The sequence below is a fragment of the Lissotriton vulgaris genome, chromosome 7 (genome assembly GCF_964263255.1).
Source record: "Lissotriton vulgaris chromosome 7, aLisVul1.2, whole genome shotgun sequence".
Taxonomy (NCBI): domain Eukaryota; kingdom Metazoa; phylum Chordata; class Amphibia; order Caudata; family Salamandridae; genus Lissotriton; species Lissotriton vulgaris.
In genome coordinates, this window is record NC_141695.1 from 1,389,211,013 (window position 1) to 1,389,228,924 (window position 17,912).

Consider the following 17,912-nt stretch of genomic DNA (forward strand, 5'->3'; position numbering starts at 1 on the left):
TGGGCACCAGGTCTCTAGGCGCTTGGAGGACATATTGGGTCTACATCCCTCAGTTTCTGAGGTCCAAGAAATGTTCACCCTCTACCCTAATAGAGAGGTCTTGGCCGATCGTGGCTGAGAGGGGAAGAAGGTAGCAGTGCAAGATGCTTATGGTCCTTCTCTAATAATGGACCAACTTTCTCTCTCTCCTTACCTGTGGTTCTGCCTGGCTACTGGGGCTACCAGTTGTAAGCCTGCAGCCCACAGGGAGTTGGTTTGTTCCTCTCACACATGTAAATGGGTAAGCATTCAAGTGCACACACCTGCCTACGTCCACAGACCCTCGCGCACACACACTTTTGTCAACAAGCTTTTTCGCAATTAAGAGTATCAGGGACCCATGTTGAAATACAAAAGCAGCACACCACGTGACGGCCATCACATAGAGTCCAGCAGCAAATGGGAAACGTTTAACTAGCTGTGGTCCTATTACTTGCGCTCTACAGTGGAACAACTGCTGGATGAGTCCTGCTGGAGAATATTGAACCTACAACAAGTCTGAGGTAAATAAAAATTCCACAGGAATATAATCAAACAGGGACCTACAACCCTTCCGAGCCAGATAGGAGTCGAACCTACAATCTTCTGATCCGTAGTCAGACGCGTTATCCATTGCGCCACTGGCCCTATGTAGACTTACGCATCCTTTTGTCCTTAAGTGGGCTAGAAAGTGTGTGTATGTGTGTGTGAAGGCACAAGGGAACCCATCTGACCTCCTGGAAGTCTGTTCTGTGAGGTTTTCCCAAGTTTTACAAAGGACTTTAGGAGAAGGAAGCACCTAAAAGCTAGGCGAAATGGTCCTAGATCCAAGGAAATCTTTTAGATCAGGCTCAGTTTCTTAAATAGTTTGCATTAACATAATCAGTTCCAGGTCTGTGTGGGGCTGAGCTTGAGAACTCCTTAGTAAGTAGGCGTTTACAACAATAAGGGGTTTAATATTACAACACAGGTGAACATTCAGACACATTATCATAAGCTCACCTTGTCCAGGGACCCAAGCATGCTGCCTTTCCACTCTCAGAGCCCTTCACCTAACCTACTGTGCAGCTGTTTCACCTTTAATATCACTGTTCCACAGGCAGCGTGACGTCACAATGCTCCTTGTCTGTAGCCCGACCCAGGAGCCTTTGCAAACCTGGTATAATCTACATACTTACGGTGTGTTTAGTCTTGGACCACAAATGCAGTGAAGAATAATGGATTGCTACTCTTCATACATTTTTGACCATTGGCTCAGATTTGAATGCGTACTGGGCATCTGAGCATCTCTGCCAGGCCACCCTATGTCTAGAGACTGTAGATTTAGAGAGTTTATAAACATTGTCAGTTCATCAATAAAGTGTGCTCGCTTCGGCAGCACATATACTAAAATTGGAACGATACAGAGAAGATTAGCATGGCCCCTGCGCAAGGATGACACGCAAATTCGTGAAGCGTTCCATATTTTTAACAGCTTTCAGGAGAGAAATCTTTTTTGTTTTCAAGACTAATTGAAAAAATAAAGCAGGTCCCAGTGCTGTCCCCGTAATATGTATTTTTCAATTAGTCTCTCCTCAACATTTTTAATGTATTTGCTTTGCAGTAAAGAAGGTGCGCTCTATGTTCAGCTGCATTTAGCAAGGAAGCCTGCAGGACTTCTGGGACTTTTCTTTCTCTTTTTTAGCCTCACTGTCATTATTCTTCACCACCCCCAAATCTATACTGCTGCAGTGTTGTGTTGATTTGTGGGAATCAGGACAAAGAGAAGGGCAGGGCCTATGCAAATGAAGGCCTCAGGGATGTCTGGGAGTGCCTTTTTAGCAGTATTGTTAAAGTCCACCTTGCAACCGGATTGGTCGGGTAAGCTGAAAAACACCATGCCAGATTGGGCACCAGGTCTCTAGGCGCTTGGAGGACATATTGGGTCTACATCCCTCAGTTTCTGAGGTCCAAGAAATGTTCACCCTCTACCCTAATAGAGAGGTCTTGGCCGATCGTGGCTGAGAGGGGAAGAAGGTAGCAGTGCAAGATGCTTATGGTCCTTCTCTAATAATGGACCAACTTTCTCTCTCTCCTTACCTGTGGTTCTGCCTGGCTACTGGGGCTACCAGTTGTAAGCCTGCAGCCCACAGGGAGTTGGTTTGTTCCTCTCACACATGTAAATGGGTAAGCATTCAAGTGCACACACCTGCCTACGTCCACAGACCCTCGCGCACACACACTTTTGTCAACAAGCTTTTTCGCAATTAAGAGTATCAGGGACCCATGTTGAAATACAAAAGCAGCACACCACGTGACGGCCATCACATAGAGTCCAGCAGCAAATGGGAAACGTTTAACTAGCTGTGGTCCTATTACTTGCGCTCTACCGTGGAACAACTGCTGGATGAATCCTGCTGGAGAATATTGAACCTACAACAAGTCTGAGGTAAATAAAAATTCCACAGGAATATAATCAAACAGGGACCTACAACCCTTCCGAGCCAGATAGGAGTCGAACCTACAATCTTCTGATCCGTAGTCAGACGCGTTATCCATTGCGCCACTGGCCCTATGTAGACTTACGCATCCTTTTGTCCTTAAGTGGGCTAGAAAGTGTGTGTATGTGTGTGTGAAGGCACAAGGAAACCCATCTGACCTCCTGGAAGTCTGTTCTGTGAGGTTTTCCCAAGTTTTACAAAGGACTTTAGGAGAAGGAAGCACCTAAAAGCTAGGCGAAATGGTCCTAGATCCAAGGAAATCTTTTAGATCAGGCTCAGTTTCTTAAATAGTTTGCATTAACATAATCAGTTCCAGGTCTGTGTGGGGCTGAGCTTGAGAACTCCTTAGTAAGTAGGCGTTTACAACAATAAGGGGTTTAATATTACAACACAGGTGAACATTCAGACACATTATCATAAGCTCACCTTGTCCAGGGACCCAAGCATGCTGCCTTTCCACTCTCAGAGCCCTTCACCTAACCTACTGTGCAGCTGTTTCACCTTTAATATCACTGTTCCACAGGCAGCGTGACGTCACAATGCTCCTTGTCTGTAGCCCGACCCAGGAGCCTTTGCAAACCTGGTATAATCTACATACTTACGGTGTGTTTAGTCTTGGACCACAAATGCAGTGAAGAATAATGGATTGCTACTCTTCATCCATTTTTGACCATTGGCTCAGATTTGAATGCGTACTGGCCATCTGAGCATCTCTGCCAGGCCACCCTATGTCTAGAGACTGTAGATTTAGAGAGTTTATAAACATTGTCAGTTCATCAATAAAGTGTGCTCGCTTCGGCAGCACATATACTAAAATTGGAACGATACAGAGAAGATTAGCATGGCCCCTGCGCAAGGATGACACGCAAATTCGTGAAGCGTTCCATATTTTTAACAGCTTTCAGGAGAGAAATCTTTTTTGTTTTCAAGACTAATTGAAAAAATAAAGCAGGTCCCAGTGCTGTCCCCGTAATATGTATTTTTCAATTAGTCTCTCCTCAACATTTTTAATGTATTTGCTTTGCAGTAAAGAAGGTGCGCTCTATGTTCAGCTGCATTTAGCAAGGAAGCCTGCAGGACTTCTGGGACTTTTCTTTCTCTTTTTTAGCCTCACTGTCATTATTCTTCACCACCCCCAAATCTATACTGCTGCAGTGTTGTGTTGATTTGTGGGAATCAGGACAAAGAGAAGGGCAGGGCCTATGCAAATGAAGGCCTCAGGGATGTCTGGGAGTGCCTTTTTAGCAGTATTGTTAAAGTCCACCTTGCAACCGGATTGGTCGGGTAAGCTGAAAAACACCATGCCAGATTGGGCACCAGGTCTCTAGGCGCTTGGAGGACATATTGGGTCTACATCCCTCAGTTTCTGAGGTCCAAGAAATGTTCACCCTCTACCCTAATAGAGAGGTCTTGGCCGATCGTGGCTGAGAGGGGAAGAAGGTAGCAGTGCAAGATGCTTATGGTCCTTCTCTAATAATGGACCAACTTTCTCTCTCTCCTTACCTGTGGTTCTGCCTGGCTACTGGGGCTACCAGTTGTAAGCCTGCAGCCCACAGGGAGTTGGTTTGTTCCTCTCACACATGTAAATGGCTAAGCATTCAAGTGCACACACCTGCCTACGTCCACAGACCCTCGCGCACACACACTTTTGTCAACAAGCTTTTTCGCAATTAAGAGTATCAGGGACCCATGTTGAAATACAAAAGCAGCACACCACGTGACGGCCATCACATAGAGTCCAGCAGCAAATGGGAAACGTTTAACTAGCTGTGGTCCTATTACTTGCGCTCTACAGTGGAACAACTGCTGGATGAGTCCTGCTGGAGAATATTGAACCTACAACAAGTCTGAGGTAAATAAAAATTCCACAGGAATATAATCAAACAGGGACCTACAACCCTTCCGAGCCAGATAGGAGTCGAACCTACAATCTTCTGATCCGTAGTCAGACGCGTTATCCATTGCGCCACTGGCCCTATGTAGACTTACGCATCCTTTTGTCCTTAAGTGGGCTAGAAAGTGTGTGTATGTGTGTGTGAAGGCACAAGGGAACCCATCTGACCTCCTGGAAGTCTGTTCTGTGAGGTTTTCCCAAGTTTTACAAAGGACTTTAGGAGAAGGAAGCACCTAAAAGCTAGGCGAAATGGTCCTAGATCCAAGGAAATCTTTTAGATCAGGCTCAGTTTCTTAAATAGTTTGCATTAACATAATCAGTTCCAGGTCTGTGTGGGGCTGAGCTTGAGAACTCCTTAGTAAGTAGGCGTTTACAACAATAAGGGGTTTAATATTACAACACAGGTGAACATTCAGACACATTATCATAAGCTCACCTTGTCCAGGGACCCAAGCATGCTGCCTTTCCACTCTCAGAGCCCTTCACCTAACCTACTGTGCAGCTGTTTCACCTTTAATATCACTGTTCCACAGGCAGCGTGACGTCACAATGCTCCTTGTCTGTAGCCCGACCCAGGAGCCTTTGCAAACCTGGTATAATCTACATACTTACGGTGTGTTTAGTCTTGGACCACAAATGCAGTGAAGAATAATGGATTGCTACTCTTCATACATTTTTGACCATTGGCTCAGATTTGAATGCGTACTGGGCATCTGAGCATCTCTGCCAGGCCACCCTATGTCTAGAGACTGTAGATTTAGAGAGTTTATAAACATTGTCAGTTCATCAATAAAGTGTGCTCGCTTCGGCAGCACATATACTAAAATTGGAACGATACAGAGAAGATTAGCATGGCCCCTGCGCAAGGATGACACGCAAATTCGTGAAGCGTTCCATATTTTTAACAGCTTTCAGGAGAGAAATCTTTTTTGTTTTCAAGACTAATTGAAAAAATAAAGCAGGTCCCAGTGCTGTCCCCGTAATATGTATTTTTCAATTAGTCTCTCCTCAACATTTTTAATGTATTTGCTTTGCAGTAAAGAAGGTGCGCTCTATGTTCAGCTGCATTTAGCAAGGAAGCCTGCAGGACTTCTGGGACTTTTCTTTCTCTTTTTTAGCCTCACTGTCATTATTCTTCACCACCCCCAAATCTATACTGCTGCAGTGTTGTGTTGATTTGTGGGAATCAGGACAAAGAGAAGGGCAGGGCCTATGCAAATGAAGGCCTCAGGGATGTCTGGGAGTGCCTTTTTAGCAGTATTGTTAAAGTCCACCTTGCAACCGGATTGGTCGGGTAAGCTGAAAAACACCATGCCAGATTGGGCACCAGGTCTCTAGGCGCTTGGAGGACATATTGGGTCTACATCCCTCAGTTTCTGAGGTCCAAGAAATGTTCACCCTCTACCCTAATAGAGAGGCCTTGGCCGATCGTGGCCGATCGTGGCTGAGAGGGGAAGAAGGTAGCAGTGCAAGATGCTTATGGTCCTTCTCTAATAATGGACCAACTTTCTCTCTCTCCTTACCTGTGGTTCTGCCTGGCTACTGGGGCTACCAGTTGTAAGCCTGCAGCCCACAGGGAGTTGGTTTGTTCCTCTCACACATGTAAATGGGTAAGCATTCAAGTGCACACACCTGCCTACGTCCACAGACCCTCGCGCACACACACTTTTGTCAACAAGCTTTTTCGCAATTAAGAGTATCAGGGACCCATGTTGAAATACAAAAGCAGCACACCACGTGACGGCCATCACATAGAGTCCAGCAGCAAATGGGAAACGTTTAACTAGCTGTGGTCCTATTACTTGCGCTCTACCGTGGAACAACTGCTGGATGAATCCTGCTGGAGAATATTGAACCTACAACAAGTCTGAGGTAAATAAAAATTCCACAGGAATATAATCAAACAGGGACCTACAACCCTTCCGAGCCAGATAGGAGTCGAACCTACAATCTTCTGATCCGTAGTCAGACGCGTTATCCATTGCGCCACTGGCCCTATGTAGACTTACGCATCCTTTTGTCCTTAAGTGGGCTAGAAAGTGTGTGTATGTGTGTGTGAAGGCACAAGGAAACCCATCTGACCTCCTGGAAGTCTGTTCTGTGAGGTTTTCCCAAGTTTTACAAAGGACTTTAGGAGAAGGAAGCACCTAAAAGCTAGGCGAAATGGTCCTAGATCCAAGGAAATCTTTTAGATCAGGCTCAGTTTCTTAAATAGTTTGCATTAACATAATCAGTTCCAGGTCTGTGTGGGGCTGAGCTTGAGAACTCCTTAGTAAGTAGGCGTTTACAACAATAAGGGGTTTAATATTACAACACAGGTGAACATTCAGACACATTATCATAAGCTCACCTTGTCCAGGGACCCAAGCATGCTGCCTTTCCACTCTCAGAGCCCTTCACCTAACCTACTGTGCAGCTGTTTCACCTTTAATATCACTGTTCCACAGGCAGTGTGACGTCACAATGCTCCTTGTCTGTAGCCCGACCCAGGAGCCTTTGCAAACCTGGTATAATCTACATACTTACGGTGTGTTTAGTCTTGGACCACAAATGCAGTGAAGAATAATGGATTGCTACTCTTCATACATTTTTGACCATTGGCTCAGATTTGAATGCGTACTGGCCATCTGAGCATCTCTGCCAGGCCACCCTATGTCTAGAGACTGTAGATTTAGAGAGTTTATAAACATTGTCAGTTCATCAATAAAGTGTGCTCGCTTCGGCAGCACATATACTAAAATTGGAACGATACAGAGAAGATTAGCATGGCCCCTGCGCAAGGATGACACGCAAATTCGTGAAGCGTTCCATATTTTTAACAGCTTTCAGGAGAGAAATCTTTTTTGTTTTCAAGACTAATTGAAAAAATAAAGCAGGTCCCAGTGCTGTCCCCGTAATATGTATTTTTCAATTAGTCTCTCCTCAACATTTTTAATGTATTTGCTTTGCAGTAAAGAAGGTGCGCTCTATGTTCAGCTGCATTTAGCAAGGAAGCCTGCAGGACTTCTGGGACTTTTCTTTCTCTTTTTTAGCCTCACTGTCATTATTCTTCACCACCCCCAAATCTATACTGCTGCAGTGTTGTGTTGATTTGTGGGAATCAGGACAAAGAGAAGGGCAGGGCCTATGCAAATGAAGGCCTCAGGGATGTCTGGGAGTGCCTTTTTAGCAGTATTGTTAAAGTCCACCTTGCAACCGGATTGGTCGGGTAAGCTGAAAAACACCATGCCAGATTGGGCACCAGGTCTCTAGGCGCTTGGAGGACATATTGGGTCTACATCCCTCAGTTTCTGAGGTCCAAGAAATGTTCACCCTCTACCCTAATAGAGAGGTCTTGGCCGATCGTGGCTGAGAGGGGAAGAAGGTAGCAGTGCAAGATGCTTATGGTCCTTCTCTAATAATGGACCAACTTTCTCTCTCTCCTTACCTGTGGTTCTGCCTGGCTACTGGGGCTACCAGTTGTAAGCCTGCAGCCCACAGGGAGTTGGTTTGTTCCTCTCACACATGTAAATGGGTAAGCATTCAAGTGCACACACCTGCCTACGTCCACAGACCCTCGCGCACACACACTTTTGTCAACAAGCTTTTTCGCAATTAAGAGTATCAGGGACCCATGTTGAAATACAAAAGCAGCACACCACGTGACGGCCATCACATAGAGTCCAGCAGCAAATGGGAAACGTTTAACTAGCTGTGGTCCTATTACTTGCGCTCTACCGTGGAACAACTGCTGGATGAATCCTGCTGGAGAATATTGAACCTACAACAAGTCTGAGGTAAATAAAAATTCCACAGGAATATAATCAAACAGGGACCTACAACCCTTCCGAGCCAGATAGGAGTCGAACCTACAATCTTCTGATCCGTAGTCAGACGCGTTATCCATTGCGCCACTGGCCCTATGTAGACTTACGCATCCTTTTGTCCTTAAGTGGGCTAGAAAGTGTGTGTATGTGTGTGTGAAGGCACAAGGAAACCCATCTGACCTCCTGGAAGTCTGTTCTGTGAGGTTTTCCCAAGTTTTACAAAGGACTTTAGGAGAAGGAAGCACCTAAAAGCTAGGCGAAATGGTCCTAGATCCAAGGAAATCTTTTAGATCAGGCTCAGTTTCTTAAATAGTTTGCATTAACATAATCAGTTCCAGGTCTGTGTGGGGCTGAGCTTGAGAACTCCTTAGTAAGTAGGCGTTTACAACAATAAGGGGTTTAATATTACAACACAGGTGAACATTCAGACACATTATCATAAGCTCACCTTGTCCAGGGACCCAAGCATGCTGCCTTTCCACTCTCAGAGCCCTTCACCTAACCTACTGTGCAGCTGTTTCACCTTTAATATCACTGTTCCACAGGCAGCGTGACGTCACAATGCTCCTTGTCTGTAGCCCGACCCAGGAGCCTTTGCAAACCTGGTATAATCTACATACTTACGGTGTGTTTAGTCTTGGACCACAAATGCAGTGAAGAATAATGGATTGCTACTCTTCATCCATTTTTGACCATTGGCTCAGATTTGAATGCGTACTGGCCATCTGAGCATCTCTGCCAGGCCACCCTATGTCTAGAGACTGTAGATTTAGAGAGTTTATAAACATTGTCAGTTCATCAATAAAGTGTGCTCGCTTCGGCAGCACATATACTAAAATTGGAACGATACAGAGAAGATTAGCATGGCCCCTGCGCAAGGATGACACGCAAATTCGTGAAGCGTTCCATATTTTTAACAGCTTTCAGGAGAGAAATCTTTTTTGTTTTCAAGACTAATTGAAAAAATAAAGCAGGTCCCAGTGCTGTCCCCGTAATATGTATTTTTCAATTAGTCTCTCCTCAACATTTTTAATGTATTTGCTTTGCAGTAAAGAAGGTGCGCTCTATGTTCAGCTGCATTTAGCAAGGAAGCCTGCAGGACTTCTGGGACTTTTCTTTCTCTTTTTTAGCCTCACTGTCATTATTCTTCACCACCCCCAAATCTATACTGCTGCAGTGTTGTGTTGATTTGTGGGAATCAGGACAAAGAGAAGGGCAGGGCCTATGCAAATGAAGGCCTCAGGGATGTCTGGGAGTGCCTTTTTAGCAGTATTGTTAAAGTCCACCTTGCAACCGGATTGGTCGGGTAAGCTGAAAAACACCATGCCAGATTGGGCACCAGGTCTCTAGGCGCTTGGAGGACATATTGGGTCTACATCCCTCAGTTTCTGAGGTCCAAGAAATGTTCACCCTCTACCCTAATAGAGAGGTCTTGGCCGATCGTGGCTGAGAGGGGAAGAAGGTAGCAGTGCAAGATGCTTATGGTCCTTCTCTAATAATGGACCAACTTTCTCTCTCTCCTTACCTGTGGTTCTGCCTGGCTACTGGGGCTACCAGTTGTAAGCCTGCAGCCCACAGGGAGTTGGTTTGTTCCTCTCACACATGTAAATGGGTAAGCATTCAAGTGCACACACCTGCCTACGTCCACAGACCCTCGCGCACACACACTTTTGTCAACAAGCTTTTTCGCAATTAAGAGTATCAGGGACCCATGTTGAAATACAAAAGCAGCACACCACGTGACGGCCATCACATAGAGTCCAGCAGCAAATGGGAAACGTTTAACTAGCTGTGGTCCTATTACTTGCGCTCTACCGTGGAACAACTGCTGGATGAGTCCTGCTGGAGAATATTGAACCTACAACAAGTCTGAGGTAAATAAAAATTCCACAGGAATATAATCAAACAGGGACCTACAACCCTTCCGAGCCAGATAGGAGTCGAACCTACAATCTTCTGATCCGTAGTCAGACGCGTTATCCATTGCGCCACTGGCCCTATGTAGACTTACGCATCCTTTTGTCCTTAAGTGGGCTAGAAAGTGTGTGTATGTGTGTGTGAAGGCACAAGGAAACCCATCTGACCTCCTGGAAGTCTGTTCTGTGAGGTTTTCCCAAGTTTTACAAAGGACTTTAGGAGAAGGAAGCACCTAAAAGCTAGGCGAAATGGTCCTAGATCCAAGGAAATCTTTTAGATCAGGCTCAGTTTCTTAAATAGTTTGCATTAACATAATCAGTTCCAGGTCTGTGTGGGGCTGAGCTTGAGAACTCCTTAGTAAGTAGGCGTTTACAACAATAAGGGGTTTAATATTACAACACAGGTGAACATTCAGACACATTATCATAAGCTCACCTTGTCCAGGGACCCAAGCATGCTGCCTTTCCACTCTCAGAGCCCTTCACCTAACCTACTGTGCAGCTGTTTCACCTTTAATATCACTGTTCCACAGGCAGTGTGACGTCACAATGCTCCTTGTCTGTAGCCCGACCCAGGAGCCTTTGCAAACCTGGTATAATCTACATACTTACGGTGTGTTTAGTCTTGGACCACAAATGCAGTGAAGAATAATGGATTGCTACTCTTCATACATTTTTGACCATTGGCTCAGATTTGAATGCGTACTGGCCATCTGAGCATCTCTGCCAGGCCACCCTATGTCTAGAGACTGTAGATTTAGAGAGTTTATAAACATTGTCAGTTCATCAATAAAGTGTGCTCGCTTCGGCAGCACATATACTAAAATTGGAACGATACAGAGAAGATTAGCATGGCCCCTGCGCAAGGATGACACGCAAATTCGTGAAGCGTTCCATATTTTTAACAGCTTTCAGGAGAGAAATCTTTTTTGTTTTCAAGACTAATTGAAAAAATAAAGCAGGTCCCAGTGCTGTCCCCGTAATATGTATTTTTCAATTAGTCTCTCCTCAACATTTTTAATGTATTTGCTTTGCAGTAAAGAAGGTGCGCTCTATGTTCAGCTGCATTTAGCAAGGAAGCCTGCAGGACTTCTGGGACTTTTCTTTCTCTTTTTTAGCCTCACTGTCATTATTCTTCACCACCCCCAAATCTATACTGCTGCAGTGTTGTGTTGATTTGTGGGAATCAGGACAAAGAGAAGGGCAGGGCCTATGCAAATGAAGGCCTCAGGGATGTCTGGGAGTGCCTTTTTAGCAGTATTGTTAAAGTCCACCTTGCAACCGGATTGGTCGGGTAAGCTGAAAAACACCATGCCAGATTGGGCACCAGGTCTCTAGGCGCTTGGAGGACATATTGGGTCTACATCCCTCAGTTTCTGAGGTCCAAGAAATGTTCACCCTCTACCCTAATAGAGAGGTCTTGGCCGATCGTGGCTGAGAGGGGAAGAAGGTAGCAGTGCAAGATGCTTATGGTCCTTCTCTAATAATGGACCAACTTTCTCTCTCTCCTTACCTGTGGTTCTGCCTGGCTACTGGGGCTACCAGTTGTAAGCCTGCAGCCCACAGGGAGTTGGTTTGTTCCTCTCACACATGTAAATGGGTAAGCATTCAAGTGCACACACCTGCCTACGTCCACAGACCCTCGCGCACACACACTTTTGTCAACAAGCTTTTTCGCAATTAAGAGTATCAGGGACCCATGTTGAAATACAAAAGCAGCACACCACGGGACGGCCATCACATAGAGTCCAGCAGCAAATGGGAAACGTTTAACTAGCTGTGGTCCTATTACTTGCGCTCTACCGTGGAACAACTGCTGGATGAATCCTGCTGGAGAATATTGAACCTACAACAAGTCTGAGGTAAATAAAAATTCCACAGGAATATAATCAAACAGGGACCTACAACCCTTCCGAGCCAGATAGGAGTCGAACCTACAATCTTCTGATCCGTAGTCAGACGCGTTATCCATTGCGCCACTGGCCCTATGTAGACTTACGCATCCTTTTGTCCTTAAGTGGGCTAGAAAGTGTGTGTATGTGTGTGTGAAGGCACAAGGAAACCCATCTGACCTCCTGGAAGTCTGTTCTGTGAGGTTTTCCCAAGTTTTACAAAGGACTTTAGGAGAAGGAAGCACCTAAAAGCTAGGCGAAATGGTCCTAGATCCAAGGAAATCTTTTAGATCAGGCTCAGTTTCTTAAATAGTTTGCATTAACATAATCAGTTCCAGGTCTGTGTGGGGCTGAGCTTGAGAACTCCTTAGTAAGTAGGCGTTTACAACAATAAGGGGTTTAATATTACAACACAGGTGAACATTCAGACACATTATCATAAGCTCACCTTGTCCAGGGACCCAAGCATGCTGCCTTTCCACTCTCAGAGCCCTTCACCTAACCTACTGTGCAGCTGTTTCACCTTTAATATCACTGTTCCACAGGCAGCGTGACGTCACAATGCTCCTTGTCTGTAGCCCGACCCAGGAGCCTTTGCAAACCTGGTATAATCTACATACTTACGGTGTGTTTAGTCTTGGACCACAAATGCAGTGAAGAATAATGGATTGCTACTCTTCATCCATTTTTGACCATTGGCTCAGATTTGAATGCGTACTGGCCATCTGAGCATCTCTGCCAGGCCACCCTATGTCTAGAGACTGTAGATTTAGAGAGTTTATAAACATTGTCAGTTCATCAATAAAGTGTGCTCGCTTCGGCAGCACATATACTAAAATTGGAACGATACAGAGAAGATTAGCATGGCCCCTGCGCAAGGATGACACGCAAATTCGTGAAGCGTTCCATATTTTTAACAGCTTTCAGGAGAGAAATCTTTTTTGTTTTCAAGACTAATTGAAAAAATAAAGCAGGTCCCAGTGCTGTCCCCGTAATATGTATTTTTCAATTAGTCTCTCCTCAACATTTTTAATGTATTTGCTTTGCAGTAAAGAAGGTGCGCTCTATGTTCAGCTGCATTTAGCAAGGAAGCCTGCAGGACTTCTGGGACTTTTCTTTCTCTTTTTTAGCCTCACTGTCATTATTCTTCACCACCCCCAAATCTATACTGCTGCAGTGTTGTGTTGATTTGTGGGAATCAGGACAAAGAGAAGGGCAGGGCCTATGCAAATGAAGGCCTCAGGGATGTCTGGGAGTGCCTTTTTAGCAGTATTGTTAAAGTCCACCTTGCAACCGGATTGGTCGGGTAAGCTGAAAAACACCATGCCAGATTGGGCACCAGGTCTCTAGGCGCTTGGAGGACATATTGGGTCTACATCCCTCAGTTTCTGAGGTCCAAGAAATGTTCACCCTCTACCCTAATAGAGAGGTCTTGGCCGATCGTGGCTGAGAGGGGAAGAAGGTAGCAGTGCAAGATGCTTATGGTCCTTCTCTAATAATGGACCAACTTTCTCTCTCTCCTTACCTGTGGTTCTGCCTGGCTACTGGGGCTACCAGTTGTAAGCCTGCAGCCCACAGGGAGTTGGTTTGTTCCTCTCACACATGTAAATGGGTAAGCATTCAAGTGCACACACCTGCCTACGTCCACAGACCCTCGCGCACACACACTTTTGTCAACAAGCTTTTTCGCAATTAAGAGTATCAGGGACCCATGTTGAAATACAAAAGCAGCACACCACGGGACGGCCATCACATAGAGTCCAGCAGCAAATGGGAAACGTTTAACTAGCTGTGGTCCTATTACTTGCGCTCTACCGTGGAACAACTGCTGGATGAATCCTGCTGGAGAATATTGAACCTACAACAAGTCTGAGGTAAATAAAAATTCCACAGGAATATAATCAAACAGGGACCTACAACCCTTCCGAGCCAGATAGGAGTCGAACCTACAATCTTCTGATCCGTAGTCAGACGCGTTATCCATTGCGCCACTGGCCCTATGTAGACTTACGCATCCTTTTGTCCTTAAGTGGGCTAGAAAGTGTGTGTATGTGTGTGTGAAGGCACAAGGAAACCCATCTGACCTCCTGGAAGTCTGTTCTGTGAGGTTTTCCCAAGTTTTACAAAGGACTTTAGGAGAAGGAAGCACCTAAAAGCTAGGCGAAATGGTCCTAGATCCAAGGAAATCTTTTAGATCAGGCTCAGTTTCTTAAATAGTTTGCATTAACATAATCAGTTCCAGGTCTGTGTGGGGCTGAGCTTGAGAACTCCTTAGTAAGTAGGCGTTTACAACAATAAGGGGTTTAATATTACAACACAGGTGAACATTCAGACACATTATCATAAGCTCACCTTGTCCAGGGACCCAAGCATGCTGCCTTTCCACTCTCAGAGCCCTTCACCTAACCTACTGTGCAGCTGTTTCACCTTTAATATCACTGTTCCACAGGCAGCGTGACGTCACAATGCTCCTTGTCTGTAGCCCGACCCAGGAGCCTTTGCAAACCTGGTATAATCTACATACTTACGGTGTGTTTAGTCTTGGACCACAAATGCAGTGAAGAATAATGGATTGCTACTCTTCATCCATTTTTGACCATTGGCTCAGATTTGAATGCGTACTGGCCATCTGAGCATCTCTGCCAGGCCACCCTATGTCTAGAGACTGTAGATTTAGAGAGTTTATAAACATTGTCAGTTCATCAATAAAGTGTGCTCGCTTCGGCAGCACATATACTAAAATTGGAACGATACAGAGAAGATTAGCATGGCCCCTGCGCAAGGATGACACGCAAATTCGTGAAGCGTTCCATATTTTTAACAGCTTTCAGGAGAGAAATCTTTTTTGTTTTCAAGACTAATTGAAAAAATAAAGCAGGTCCCAGTGCTGTCCCCGTAATATGTATTTTTCAATTAGTCTCTCCTCAACATTTTTAATGTATTTGCTTTGCAGTAAAGAAGGTGCGCTCTATGTTCAGCTGCATTTAGCAAGGAAGCCTGCAGGACTTCTGGGACTTTTCTTTCTCTTTTTTAGCCTCACTGTCATTATTCTTCACCACCCCCAAATCTATACTGCTGCAGTGTTGTGTTGATTTGTGGGAATCAGGACAAAGAGAAGGGCAGGGCCTATGCAAATGAAGGCCTCAGGGATGTCTGGGAGTGCCTTTTTAGCAGTATTGTTAAAGTCCACCTTGCAACCGGATTGGTCGGGTAAGCTGAAAAACACCATGCCAGATTGGGCACCAGGTCTCTAGGCGCTTGGAGGACATATTGGGTCTACATCCCTCAGTTTCTGAGGTCCAAGAAATGTTCACCCTCTACCCTAATAGAGAGGTCTTGGCCGATCGTGGCTGAGAGGGGAAGAAGGTAGCAGTGCAAGATGCTTATGGTCCTTCTCTAATAATGGACCAACTTTCTCTCTCTCCTTACCTGTGGTTCTGCCTGGCTACTGGGGCTACCAGTTGTAAGCCTGCAGCCCACAGGGAGTTGGTTTGTTCCTCTCACACATGTAAATGGGTAAGCATTCAAGTGCACACACCTGCCTACGTCCACAGACCCTCGCGCACACACACTTTTGTCAACAAGCTTTTTCGCAATTAAGAGTATCAGGGACCCATGTTGAAATACAAAAGCAGCACACCACGTGACGGCCATCACATAGAGTCCAGCAGCAAATGGGAAACGTTTAACTAGCTGTGGTCCTATTACTTGCGCTCTACCGTGGAACAACTGCTGGATGAGTCCTGCTGGAGAATATTGAACCTACAACAAGTCTGAGGTAAATAAAAATTCCACAGGAATATAATCAAACAGGGACCTACAACCCTTCCGAGCCAGATAGGAGTCGAACCTACAATCTTCTGATCCGTAGTCAGACGCGTTATCCATTGCGCCACTGGCCCTATGTAGACTTACGCATCCTTTTGTCCTTAAGTGGGCTAGAAAGTGTGTGTATGTGTGTGTGAAGGCACAAGGGAACCCATCTGACCTCCTGGAAGTCTGTTCTGTGAGGTTTTCCCAAGTTTTACAAAGGACTTTAGGAGAAGGAAGCACCTAAAAGCTAGGCGAAATGGTCCTAGATCCAAGGAAATCTTTTAGATCAGGCTCAGTTTCTTAAATAGTTTGCATTAACATAATCAGTTCCAGGTCTGTGTGGGGCTGAGCTTGAGAACTCCTTAGTAAGTAGGCGTTTACAACAATAAGGGGTTTAATATTACAACACAGGTGAACATTCAGACACATTATCATAAGCTCACCTTGTCCAGGGACCCAAGCATGCTGCCTTTCCACTCTCAGAGCCCTTCACCTAACCTACTGTGCAGCTGTTTCACCTTTAATATCACTGTTCCACAGGCAGCGTGACGTCACAATGCTCCTTGTCTGTAGCCCGACCCAGGAGCCTTTGCAAACCTGGTATAATCTACATACTTACGGTGTGTTTAGTCTTGGACCACAAATGCAGTGAAGAATAATGGATTGCTACTCTTCATACATTTTTGACCATTGGCTCAGATTTGAATGCGTACTGGGCATCTGAGCATCTCTGCCAGGCCACCCTATGTCTAGAGACTGTAGATTTAGAGAGTTTATAAACATTGTCAGTTCATCAATAAAGTGTGCTCGCTTCGGCAGCACATATACTAAAATTGGAACGATACAGAGAAGATTAGCATGGCCCCTGCGCAAGGATGACACGCAAATTCGTGAAGCGTTCCATATTTTTAACAGCTTTCAGGAGAGAAATCTTTTTTGTTTTCAAGACTAATTGAAAAAATAAAGCAGGTCCCAGTGCTGTCCCCGTAATATGTATTTTTCAATTAGTCTCTCCTCAACATTTTTAATGTATTTGCTTTGCAGTAAAGAAGGTGCGCTCTATGTTCAGCTGCATTTAGCAAGGAAGCCTGCAGGACTTCTGGGACTTTTCTTTCTCTTTTTTAGCCTCACTGTCATTATTCTTCACCACCCCCAAATCTATACTGCTGCAGTGTTGTGTTGATTTGTGGGAATCAGGACAAAGAGAAGGGCAGGGCCTATGCAAATGAAGGCCTCAGGGATGTCTGGGAGTGCCTTTTTAGCAGTATTGTTAAAGTCCACCTTGCAACCGGATTGGTCGGGTAAGCTGAAAAACACCATGCCAGATTGGGCACCAGGTCTCTAGGCGCTTGGAGGACATATTGGGTCTACATCCCTCAGTTTCTGAGGTCCAAGAAATGTTCACCCTCTACCCTAATAGAGAGGCCTTGGCCGATCGTGGCCGATCGTGGCTGAGAGGGGAAGAAGGTAGCAGTGCAAGATGCTTATGGTCCTTCTCTAATAATGGACCAACTTTCTCTCTCTCCTTACCTGTGGTTCTGCCTGGCTACTGGGGCTACCAGTTGTAAGCCTGCAGCCCACAGGGAGTTGGTTTGTTCCTCTCACACATGTAAATGGGTAAGCATTCAAGTGCACACACCTGCCTACGTCCACAGACCCTCGCGCACACACACTTTTGTCAACAAGCTTTTTCGCAATTAAGAGTATCAGGGACCCATGTTGAAATACAAAAGCAGCACACCACGTGACGGCCATCACATAGAGTCCAGCAGCAAATGGGAAACGTTTAACTAGCTGTGGTCCTATTACTTGCGCTCTACCGTGGAACAACTGCTGGATGAATCCTGCTGGAGAATATTGAACCTACAACAAGTCTGAGGTAAATAAAAATTCCACAGGAATATAATCAAACAGGGACCTACAACCCTTCCGAGCCAGATAGGAGTCGAACCTACAATCTTCTGATCCGTAGTCAGACGCGTTATCCATTGCGCCACTGGCCCTATGTAGACTTACGCATCCTTTTGTCCTTAAGTGGGCTAGAAAGTGTGTGTATGTGTGTGTGAAGGCACAAGGAAACCCATCTGACCTCC

General features: G+C 45.3%; 19 non-coding genes across 19 annotated transcripts; 9 read left to right on the forward strand and 10 right to left on the reverse strand.

Annotated features, from left to right (window-relative positions):
• Positions 1-593: 593 nt before the first annotated feature.
• On the reverse strand, positions 594-666 carry TRNAR-ACG (transfer RNA arginine (anticodon ACG)). The gene has a single exon. It is a non-coding gene; the product is annotated as a tRNA-Arg (tRNA).
• Positions 667-1,380: 714 nt separating this feature from the next.
• On the forward strand, positions 1,381-1,487 carry LOC147703858 (U6 spliceosomal RNA). Its single transcript, XR_015298101.1, has one exon. It is a non-coding gene; the product is annotated as a U6 spliceosomal RNA (small nuclear RNA).
• Positions 1,488-2,497: 1,010 nt separating this feature from the next.
• TRNAR-ACG (transfer RNA arginine (anticodon ACG)) lies at positions 2,498-2,570 on the reverse strand. Its single transcript has one exon. It is a non-coding gene; the product is annotated as a tRNA-Arg (tRNA).
• A 714-nt stretch (positions 2,571-3,284) lies between these two features.
• On the forward strand, positions 3,285-3,391 carry LOC147703860 (U6 spliceosomal RNA). Its single transcript, XR_015298112.1, has one exon. It is a non-coding gene; the product is annotated as a U6 spliceosomal RNA (small nuclear RNA).
• Positions 3,392-4,401: 1,010 nt separating this feature from the next.
• On the reverse strand, positions 4,402-4,474 carry TRNAR-ACG (transfer RNA arginine (anticodon ACG)). The gene has a single exon. It is a non-coding gene; the product is annotated as a tRNA-Arg (tRNA).
• Positions 4,475-5,188: 714 nt separating this feature from the next.
• LOC147703862 (U6 spliceosomal RNA) lies at positions 5,189-5,295 on the forward strand. The gene has a single exon (XR_015298123.1). It is a non-coding gene; the product is annotated as a U6 spliceosomal RNA (small nuclear RNA).
• A 1,020-nt stretch (positions 5,296-6,315) lies between these two features.
• On the reverse strand, positions 6,316-6,388 carry TRNAR-ACG (transfer RNA arginine (anticodon ACG)). The gene has a single exon. It is a non-coding gene; the product is annotated as a tRNA-Arg (tRNA).
• A 714-nt stretch (positions 6,389-7,102) lies between these two features.
• LOC147703864 (U6 spliceosomal RNA) lies at positions 7,103-7,209 on the forward strand. Its single transcript, XR_015298134.1, has one exon. It is a non-coding gene; the product is annotated as a U6 spliceosomal RNA (small nuclear RNA).
• Positions 7,210-8,219: 1,010 nt separating this feature from the next.
• TRNAR-ACG (transfer RNA arginine (anticodon ACG)) lies at positions 8,220-8,292 on the reverse strand. The gene has a single exon. It is a non-coding gene; the product is annotated as a tRNA-Arg (tRNA).
• Positions 8,293-9,006: 714 nt separating this feature from the next.
• Positions 9,007-9,113, forward strand: LOC147703866 (U6 spliceosomal RNA). The gene has a single exon (XR_015298145.1). It is a non-coding gene; the product is annotated as a U6 spliceosomal RNA (small nuclear RNA).
• A 1,010-nt stretch (positions 9,114-10,123) lies between these two features.
• TRNAR-ACG (transfer RNA arginine (anticodon ACG)) lies at positions 10,124-10,196 on the reverse strand. Its single transcript has one exon. It is a non-coding gene; the product is annotated as a tRNA-Arg (tRNA).
• A 714-nt stretch (positions 10,197-10,910) lies between these two features.
• LOC147703868 (U6 spliceosomal RNA) lies at positions 10,911-11,017 on the forward strand. Its single transcript, XR_015298156.1, has one exon. It is a non-coding gene; the product is annotated as a U6 spliceosomal RNA (small nuclear RNA).
• A 1,010-nt stretch (positions 11,018-12,027) lies between these two features.
• On the reverse strand, positions 12,028-12,100 carry TRNAR-ACG (transfer RNA arginine (anticodon ACG)). The gene has a single exon. It is a non-coding gene; the product is annotated as a tRNA-Arg (tRNA).
• A 714-nt stretch (positions 12,101-12,814) lies between these two features.
• LOC147703870 (U6 spliceosomal RNA) lies at positions 12,815-12,921 on the forward strand. The gene has a single exon (XR_015298167.1). It is a non-coding gene; the product is annotated as a U6 spliceosomal RNA (small nuclear RNA).
• A 1,010-nt stretch (positions 12,922-13,931) lies between these two features.
• On the reverse strand, positions 13,932-14,004 carry TRNAR-ACG (transfer RNA arginine (anticodon ACG)). Its single transcript has one exon. It is a non-coding gene; the product is annotated as a tRNA-Arg (tRNA).
• A 714-nt stretch (positions 14,005-14,718) lies between these two features.
• On the forward strand, positions 14,719-14,825 carry LOC147703872 (U6 spliceosomal RNA). The gene has a single exon (XR_015298178.1). It is a non-coding gene; the product is annotated as a U6 spliceosomal RNA (small nuclear RNA).
• Positions 14,826-15,835: 1,010 nt separating this feature from the next.
• Positions 15,836-15,908, reverse strand: TRNAR-ACG (transfer RNA arginine (anticodon ACG)). Its single transcript has one exon. It is a non-coding gene; the product is annotated as a tRNA-Arg (tRNA).
• Positions 15,909-16,622: 714 nt separating this feature from the next.
• On the forward strand, positions 16,623-16,729 carry LOC147703874 (U6 spliceosomal RNA). The gene has a single exon (XR_015298190.1). It is a non-coding gene; the product is annotated as a U6 spliceosomal RNA (small nuclear RNA).
• Positions 16,730-17,749: 1,020 nt separating this feature from the next.
• TRNAR-ACG (transfer RNA arginine (anticodon ACG)) lies at positions 17,750-17,822 on the reverse strand. The gene has a single exon. It is a non-coding gene; the product is annotated as a tRNA-Arg (tRNA).
• Between the last annotated feature and the right edge of the window lie 90 nt (positions 17,823-17,912).